The sequence below is a fragment of the Meles meles genome, chromosome 15 (assembly GCF_922984935.1).
Source record: "Meles meles chromosome 15, mMelMel3.1 paternal haplotype, whole genome shotgun sequence".
NCBI lineage: Eukaryota > Metazoa > Chordata > Mammalia > Carnivora > Mustelidae > Meles > Meles meles.
This window is the reverse complement of record NC_060080.1, coordinates 57,153,967-57,161,153: the sequence shown is the minus strand read 5'-3', so window position 1 is coordinate 57,161,153 and position 7,187 is coordinate 57,153,967. Positions and strand designations below refer to the sequence as shown.

The following is a 7,187-nucleotide window of genomic DNA, read 5'->3' as shown; positions in this document are numbered from 1 at the left end:
ATTTCTTTGTGTCTTCCTCAATTTCATTCATGAATACTTTATAGTTTCTGAGTACAGATTCTTTGTCTCTTGGTTAAATTTATTCCTAAGTATCTTATGGTTTTGGTTGCAGTTGTAAATGGGATCAACTCCTTAATTTCTCTATCTTCTGTCTTGTTGGTGGTGTATAAAATGCAAATGATTTCTCTGCATTGACTTTATATCCTCTGACACTTTACTGAATTCCTGTACGAGTACTAGCAATTTTGGAGTGGAGTCTTTTGGGTTTTCCATATAAAGTATCATATTATCTGTAAAGAGTGATAGTTGATTTCTATTTTGCTGATTCATATGTCTTTAATTTCTTTTTGCTGTCTGATTGCTGAGGCTAGGACTTCTAGTACTATGTTAAATAGCAGTGGTGATAGTGGACATCCCTGCTGTGTTCTTGACCTTAGTGGAAAAGCTCTCAGTTTTTCCCTATTGAGAATGATATTTGTTGTGGGTTTTTCATAGATGGCTTTGATGGTATTGAGGTATGTGCCCTCTATCCCTACACTTTGAAGAGTTTTAATCAAGAAAGGATGCTATATTTTGTCAAATGCTTTTTCAGCATCTATTGAGAGTATCTTATGGTTCTTGTTCTTTCTTTTACTAATGTATTGTATCACATTGATTGATTGGCAGATGATGAACCAAACTTGCATCCCTGGAATAAATCCCACTGGTCATGACAAGTAATCCTTTTAATGTACTGTTGGAACTTACTGGCTAGTATTTTGGTGAGAATTTTCACATCTGTGTTCATCAAGGATATTGGTCTGTAATTCTTTTTTATGGGGTCTTTCTCTGGTTTTGGAATCAAGGTAATGCTAGCCTCATAAAATGAGTTTGGAAGTTTTCCTTCCATTTCTATTTTTTGGAACAGTTTCAGAAGAATAGGTAATAATTCTTCTTTAAATGTTTGGTAGAATTCCCCTGGGAAGCCATCTGGCCCTGGGCTCTTGTTTGTTGGGAGATTTTTGATGACTGCTTCAATCTCCTTACTGGTTATAGGTCTGTTCAGGCTTTCTATTTCTTCCTGGTTCAGTTCTGGTAGTTTATATGTTTCTAGGAATGCATCTGTTTCTTCCAAATTTTCAAATTTGCTGGCGCATAGTTGCTCATAATATGTTCTTATAATTGTATTTCTATTTTTTTATTTTCTTTTTTTAAAAAATTATTTATTTTTTTATAAACATATAATGTATTTTTATCCCCAAGGGTACAGGTCTGTGAATCACTAGGTTTACACACTTCACAGCACTCTCCATAGCACATCCCTCCCCAATGTCCATAACCCCCCTCCCCCTCACCCACCCCCCCGTCCCCACAGGAACCCTCAGTTTGTTTTGTGAGATTAAGAGTCACTTATTGTTTGTCTCCCTCCCAATCCCATCTTGTTTCATTTATTCTTCTCCTATCCCCCTAACCCCCCATGTTGCATCTCCACTTCCTCATATCAGGGAGATTATATGATAGCTGTCTTTCTCTAATTGACTTATTTCACTAAGCATGATACCCTCTAGTTCCATCCACGTTGTCGCTAATGGCAAGATTTCATTTCTTTTGATGGCTGCATAATATTCCATTATGTATATATACCATCTCTTCTTTATCCATTCATCTGTTGATGGACATCTAGGTTCTTTCCATAGTTTGGCTACTGCGGACATTGCTGCTATAAACATTCGGGTGCATGTGCCCTTCGAATCACTACGTTTGTATCTTTAGGGTAAATACCCAGTAGTGCAATTGCTGGGTCATAGGGTAGTTCTATTTTCAACATTTTGAGGAACCTCCATGCTGTTTTCCAGAGTGGTTGCACCAGCTTGCATTCCCACCAACAGTGTAGGAGGGTTCCCCTTTCTCCGCATCCTCGCCAGCATCTGTCCTTTCCTGACTTGTTAATTTTAGCCATTCTGACTGGTACGAGGTGATATCTCATTGTGGTTTTGATTTGTATTTCTCTGATGCCGAGTGATGTGGAGCACTTTTACATATGTCTGTTGACCATCTCGATGTCTTCTTTGCACAAATGTCTGTTCATGTCCTCTGCCCATTTCTTGATTGGATTATTTGTTCTTTGGGTGTTGAGTTTGCTAAGTTCCCTGTAGATTTTGGACACTAGCCCTTTATCTGACATGTTGTTTGCAAATATCTTCTCCCATTCTGTCAGTCATCTTTTGGTTTTGTTAACTGTTTCCTTTGCTGTGCAAAAGCTTTTGATCTTGATGAAATCCCAATAGTTCATTTTTGCCCTTGCTTCTCTTGCCTTTGGCGAAGTTCCTAAGAAGATGTTGCTGCGGCTGAGGTCGAAGAGGTTGCTGCCTGTGTTCTCCTCAAGGATTTTGATGGATTCCTTTCTCGCATTATGGTCCTTCATCCATTTTGAGTCTATTTTCGTGTGTGGTGTAAGGAAGTGGTCCAATTTCATTTTTCTGCATGTGGCTGTCCAATTTTTCCAGCAGCATTTATTGAAGAGACTGTCTTTTTTCCATTGGACATTCTTTCCTGCTTTGTCGAAGATTAGTTGACCATAGAGTTGAGGGTCTATTTCTGGGCTCTCTATTCTGTTCCATGGATCTATGTGTCTGTTTTTGTGCCAGTACCATGCTGTCTTGATGATGACAGATTTGTAATAGAGGTTGAAGTCTGGAATTGTGATGCCACCAACTTTGGCTTTCTTTTTCAATATTCCTTTGGCTATTTGAGGTCTTTTCTGGTTCCATATAAATTTTAGGATTATTTGTTCCATTTCTTTGAAAAACAATGTATGGTATTTTGATAGGGATTGCATTAAATGTGTAGATTGCTTTAGGTAGCATAGACATTTTCACAATATTTATTTTTCCAATCCAGGAGCATGGAACATTTTCCCATTTCTTTGTGTCTTCCTCAATTTTTTTCATGAGTACTTTATAGTTTTCTGCATATAGATTCTTAGCCTCTTTGGTTAGGTTTATTCCTAGGTATCCTACAGTTTTGGGTGCAATTGTAAATGGGCTTGACTCCTTAATTTCTCTTTCTTCAGTCTTGTTGTTGGTGTACAGAAATGCAACTGATTTCTGTGTGTTGATTTTATATCCTGACACTTTACTGAATTCCTGTACAAGTTCTAGCAGTTTTGGAGTGGAGTCTTTTGGGTTTTCCACATAGAGTATCATATCATCTGCGAAGAGTGATAGTTTGACTTCTTCTTTGCCGACTTGGATGCCTTTAATTTCTTTTTGTTGTCTGATTGCTGAGGCTAGGACTTCTAGTACTATGTTGAATAGCAGTGGTGATAATGGACATCCCTGCCGTGTTCCTGACCTTAACGGAAAAGCTTTCAGTTTTTCTCCATTGAGAATGATATTTGCGGTGGGTTTTTCATAGATGGCTTTGATAATATTGAGGTATGGGCCCTCTATCCCTACACTTATAATTGTATTTCTTTGGTGTTGGTTGTGATCTCTCCTGTTTCATTCATGATTTTATTTATTTAGGTCCTTTCTCTTTTCTTTTTGATAGGTCTGGCTAGGGGTTTATCAATCTTATTAATTCTTTCAAAGAACCAGCTCCGAGTTTCATTGACTTATTCTACTGTTCTTTTGATTTCTATTTCATCGATTTCTGCTCTAATCTTTATTATTTCTCTTCTCCTGGATTTAGGCTTTCTTTGCTGTTCTTTCTCAAGTTCCTTTAGGTGTAGGGTTAGGTTGTGTACTTGAGACCTTTCTTGTTTCTTGAGAAAGGTTTGCATCGCTATATACTTCCTCTCAGGACGACCTTTGCTGTGTCCAACATACTTTGATCAGTTGTGTTTTCATTATCATTTGTTTCCATGAATTTTTTCAAGTCTTCTTTAATTTCCTAGTAGGATGTTCTTTAGCTTCCATGTATTTGGGTTCTTTCCAACTTTCTTCTTGTGATTGAGTTCTAGCTTCAGAGCATTGTGGTCTGAAAATATGCAGGGAATGATCCCAATCTTTTGGTACCGGTTGAGACTCATTTGTGCCTCAGGATGTGATCTATTCTGGAGAATGTTTCATGTGCACTAGAGAAGAATGTGTATTCTGTTGCTTTGGGATGGAATGTTCTGAATATGTCTGTGCTGTCTATCTGGTCCAGTGTGTCATGTAAGGCCTTTATTTTCTTGTTGGGGTTTTGCTTGGATGATCTGTCCATTTCAGTGAGGGGGGTGTTAAAGTCCCCTACTATTATTGTATTATTGTCGATGTGCTTCGTTGATTTTGTTATTAATTGGTTTATATAGTTGGCTGCTCCCATGTTAGGGGCATAGATATTTAAAATTGTTATTTCTTCTTGTTGGACAGACCCTTTGAGTATGATATAGTGGTCCTTCCTCACCTCTTCTGATAGTCTTTGGCTTAAGATCTAATTTATCTGATAAAAGGATTGCCACTCCAGCTTTCTTTTAATGTCCATTGGAATGGTAAATTGTTTTCCACCCCTCACTCTAAATCTGGAGGTGTCTTTGGGTCTAAAATGAGTTTCTTGTAGACAGCATATTGATTTTTTTTTTTAAAGAAAAATATAGGGACTAACACACACTTTTAATGTTTTTAAATATTTTTAAGGTTTAAAAAGTGTTTAAAGTTTGTAGTTCCTAGTAGGAAAACGTTATCTGAATGAATATCCTAATGGCAAACCATTGTAGAATGTTTCAGTTGCATGGGGAGCAGAGGGGTAGGGATTTTCTTCATGAGAAGGTAAGAGGTACACTGGTTTGTATTATTCTGACATCCATTATGTGATCGACGTTGCTTTTCCTTCAGCAAGGGCTTTATTTGTCAGAAGGACATTATGCTTGACCTCCAAATTTTGCTGACAATTTACTGATGAGATGCATAAACTTTGGGTTGCTCTGATATTTTGACATATTCGCTGGGTTCTGGGCCACTTCCTGGAAGGCCACCATAACTTCTGGATCCTGCATGGCTGCAAGAACTTCTGGATCACTAAGAATTTCATTGAGCCCAGGCATTCCTGCCATTCCAGGCACCACCCCCCCACCATTCCAGGCATTCCTCCAGGAAAATAACCAGGCATTTCCCCAGGAAAGTCACCTGGGAAAGAGCCATACTGAGCTCCTGATTGTCATCTGGGTTTTTTCTCCCTCTGGGCTCTTTCATGTTCTTCCCAAGCCTTCTTAACCCTTTCTATTCTTTCTTTGATCTCTCGCTCTTCACGTTTTCACTCATACTTTCTCCGGTGTTCAGTAATTCTCTGGGCCCTCGGTTGAACTTCTTTCAGCATTGCACTAGCATCTTCATCATAATCCAGTTTACAAGCAAGGGCAAGATCATGTGCTGCTTCTTCCCAATGGCCCAGAAGTCTATGTGCTTTCCCACGCCACTTATAAGGCCAAGCTGAATCAGTATTTATTTCAAAAGCTCTGTCACAGCCTCAAATGGCAGCATTTGGCTTCTGTAATTTGATGAAGACACTGGATCTCTTGGCATACAGAATGGCCAAGTGAGGATTTAGTTTGATGGCATCTGTGAACAAGTCAATGGCTTTCTGTAGTTCACCATCATTTAGGACACCAGTGGCAGCCACATTTTTATCATTTGCCTGATTCATCATTTCCTTGGTTATCTCTACATTTTCATCTCCCATTTCTTGAGGGGCATCAGTATCTGGTTCAATCACACCTTCATTGTCAATTTCTAGATCACGTTCCTCACTTGATGATTCATCTGTCTTTATGTTTTCCTCTGCCTTCTTACTATCTGGTTTTTCTTCCTTGATAGTGCCTTCTGATTTAATTTTATGAGTGGCAGGTGATATTTTACCCCCCATGCTCTCCACCCACTCCCACGGGAGACACATTTCCTTGGTGTGAAGAATGCTTGGATCCTGCTTACCCATTTTCATGAAGGTCCGAAGCTCGCTCACTTTGCAGGGGTCCATGGTCCAGAGACAGTGGTAGTAGCAGGTGCGGCTGAGTTTGTGACCCAGTTTCAGGTGCGGGTATTAGCTCAGCGTCTGGTTTTTGTTTTTTTATCCACTCTGATACCCTGTGTCTTTTGATTGGGGCATTTAGCCCATTTACATTCAGGGTAACGATTGAGAGATACGAATTTAGTGCCATTGTATTGCCTGTAAGGTGACTGTTACTGTATATTGTCTCCGTTCCTTTCTGGTCTACTACTTTTAGGCTCTCCCTTTGCTTAGAGGACCCCTTTCAATATTTCCTGTAGGAATGGTTTGGTGTTTACAAATTCTTTTTTTTTTTTTTGTCCTGGAAGCTTTTTATCTCTCCTCTATTTTCAGTGATAGCCTAGCTGGATATACTATTCTCGGCTGCATGTTTTTCTCATTTAGTGCTCTGAATATATCATGCCAGTTCTTTCTGGCCTGCCAGGTGTCTGTGGATAAGTCTGCTCCCAATCTAATATTTTCATCATTGTATGTTACAGACTTCTTGTCCTGGGCTGCTTTCAGGATTTTCTCTTTGTCACCAAAATGTCTAAGTTTTACAATTAGATAACAGCGTGTATAGCTATTTTTATTGATTTTGAGGGAGGTTCTCTGTGCTCCTGGATTTTGATGCTTGTTGTTTGCCATATTGGGGAAATTCTCTACAATGATTCGCTCCAGTATTCCTTCTGCCCCCCTCTCTCTTACTTCTTCTTCTGGAATCCCAATTATTCTAATGTTTTGTCTGATGGTATCACTTATCTCTTGAATTCTTCCCTCGTAATCCTGTAGTTGTTTGTCTCTCTGTTGCTCAGCTTCTTTATTCTCCATCATTTGGTCTTCTGTATCACTAATTCTCTCTTCTGCCTCATTTATCCTAGCAGTAAGAGCCTCTATTCTTGATTGCACCTCATTAATACCATTTTTTATCTCAACTTGGTTAGATTTTAGTTCTTTCATTTCTCTAGAAAAGGCTTTTATTTCTCCAGACAGGATTTCTCTAATATCTTCCATGCCTTTTTCGAACCCAGCTAGCACCTTGAGAATCATCATTCTGAACTCTAGATCTGACATATTACCAATGTCCATATTGATTAGGTCCCTAGCCTTTGGTACTGCCTCTTGTTCTTTTTTTTTGTGGTGAGTTTTTCCACCTTGTCATTTTATCCAGATAAGAATATATGAATGAGAGAACAAAATACTGAAAGGGTGACAAAGACCCCAGAAAAATTTTTGCTAAC

General features: G+C 38.8%; 1 pseudogene; it reads right to left on the bottom strand.

The window, feature by feature from the left end:
* Nucleotides 1-4,825: 4,825 nt before the first annotated feature.
* LOC123926082 lies at nucleotides 4,826-5,937 on the bottom strand (annotated as a pseudogene).
* Nucleotides 5,938-7,187: the final 1,250 nt, after the last annotated feature.